Genomic DNA, 2,835 nt, shown 5'->3' on the forward strand with positions numbered 1-2,835 from the left:
CTTGGCTTAGCCGGCCAGCCAACTAAACGCAGAGAAATTATAAAGCTCGTGCATGAAACAGCTTCATATATTGAGGTAGTACCTACAGAAATGTTGAAATATAACATTATATCTGCTAAACGAGCAGCGTGAGCGAGTGAATGAACTCACTGTTGAGTTTGATGGCGTCCATCAGCTCGCGCTTCACTTCAGCATCATGTCTGTGATCATCCAGAGTCAGTAAAAACTTCAGCTGGGCTATTCTCAGGTTGGGGTTTTTAGGTAAACCCTCTTCCTCCAGGTTTTCCAAAGGCATATTTGCAGAGTTAAACGCGATTTAAAGGAAGGACGGGAGTCTGTGTTATGGCTGGGAGTGATAATGACAGTGACAACGATGACTAGGGGGAAATCTAATCAAAGAAATGTGTAGATTCACTTCCTCTTGCTCGAGACGATGACGCAGGGAAAAGACAGTACATCGAAGTCAAACAACGTATTAAAAACTATAACACTGCCCCCATCTGGCTAAAAGTTTTATTGCACCCACAAGGGTTTTAATCTTTTAGATGCCACGGTAAAATGTATTTTTAATTACATTTATTTATTACTTCTCATATATATATATATATATATATATATATATATATATATATATATATGTATATATATATATATATATATATATATATATATATATATATATATATATATATATATATATATATATATATATATATATATATATATATATATATATATATATATATATATATATATATATATATATATATATATACATATATATATATACATATATATATATATATATATATATATATATATATATATATATATATATATATATATATATATATATATATATATATATATATATATATATATTTTTTTTTTTTTTTTTTTTTTTTTATTATTTTTTTTTTTTTAAATAGACTCCAGTTCACTCCTGACCATTCAATATTCAGATAAACCCACAAAATGATAGCATCAATAATAGGCTACATTTAAAATGAAACTATTTTTAATTTGGACAAATGCAAATAATCAGACAGATACCTTTGTGACGAGTCATTTCAGTGTCAAAAATGTATCAAAATGCCTAACAGAGATGACGCTGTATTTATTGGAGAAAAGCAGTGGTATACTTCATGGACAACAGAAGATAGACACCGAGCAAATAGACATGAGGAGAGTGTTGCAGGAACTGGTAGGAGCATGTTATTGAATTATATTGCCAGATCTAAGAAATTAGATGAAATCTGAAATTTTTATAGAAGAATTAAAGAATTGTCGTCTCACTATATTTCAACAAAATAATGGTAAAGCTTGGTAAATTACTGGGTAATATTTCTTAGTAAAACAAACTATATTTTTTCTTTTTTTCTTTCAACCAAGCGCAGAGTTAAAATTTTAACCAAAACTGACTCATTTACCCCCGATGTGGCTTTATGTCATTCTTTCTTAACAAGAGGAAACCCCTCTGTGCTGGTTTTGCAGTTTAATGTGAAATATCTAAAGTATTGACTTTGTTTAATAATAGTCAATGAACAGTGTCTGTATTTTCAGGTTGGTGTTGGTAAAGCACTTATCTTTATCGTTGTGTTGGGATAGAAGGATCTTTTCAGAATGGATTTCATCTCACAGCGATCAGCTCTCCATCTCCAGTGTGCACTTGAATTTCATTTATTCTTTTCCTGTACTTTAACAAAGCAGGTCACACTTTATTTTAAATGTGCTTGTTGCAGTGTAATTATACTGAGTAACAAGATGTCCAAAAGGGAGGTCGGAGATTTTTTTTTTTTTTTTAGTGTGGTTCCCCAAACAGCCTTTCAGTAAAACATTCTTGAACAAACCATTTTGTGTGAAGAGCATTGGAAGAAGAAGAAACTTGTGTGCAAAAGGAATGTTCCATGGATGTTAAATGTTCTTCACGGAACCATAGAAGCCAATAAAGAACCTTTATTTTTAAGAGTGTACATACTATAGTTTAGGGTTTAGTTTAGTTGCTTGTAACAACAACATCAAGTGTAACCAGAAGGCCATTTAAGTATCACTTTTTCTATTGTCATTTCTATATCCACCATTTTTGGATTCATTTTCCCATTCCTTATAGAACGTCCATCACCATGCCAATAACAAAAAAATAAAATAAAGCAATGTTTGTGGATTCAGCCACTTTATAGAATATGACATTGTGCTCCACAAATGCAGCATTAGTAAATGTCATTGCTATTAGATGTTTCACTAGTTTATGTAAGAAGCTTTTGCCAGCATATAAAGCAGTGATTATGACTGTATTGTGAAAGTTTCTCTTCTCTTTATTTTACACTGTCATAAAAGACCAGAATTGTTCTTTTAGTTATGCCCTGTTATGTCTTGTTCTTGAACAATGTATAATACCAGGCTTTCAGCACACCTTTTCTCTGTTCTACAGTCTGTTGTCTCGCTTTAACAAAAGCCCATGTTTCTTATCCTTGTTTCTCCAGGCCGTTCTGAAGTCTCTGTGCTTTGTTCTTTTCTCCTGCGTTTCGTCTGATAGCTGCTCTCTACGTCTTCTTCATCCTTCCTGAAACACAAGGCAAAACTCCTCTTGAAATTTCCCAAGAGTTTGAGAACATCAGAGCATGTGGATCCTCCAGAAGATGTCATGTGCTTAGAGACCAAGCCGTAACGTTCGAGTCTTGGTATATTGATGTAAATATGGACTAGATGTTGGCTGGTACAAGAAGTAATAACTTATCATCAAATTTATCAACATTATATTGATAAAGACAGACTGCTGTCAGTTGGATGGTTGGACTTGAGTGTTTATTTAGCAATAATGGGCAGATGACAGTA

This window comes from Carassius gibelio, chromosome A8, assembly GCF_023724105.1.
Source record: "Carassius gibelio isolate Cgi1373 ecotype wild population from Czech Republic chromosome A8, carGib1.2-hapl.c, whole genome shotgun sequence".
In the NCBI taxonomy this organism is placed as follows: Eukaryota; Metazoa; Chordata; class Actinopteri; order Cypriniformes; family Cyprinidae; genus Carassius; species Carassius gibelio.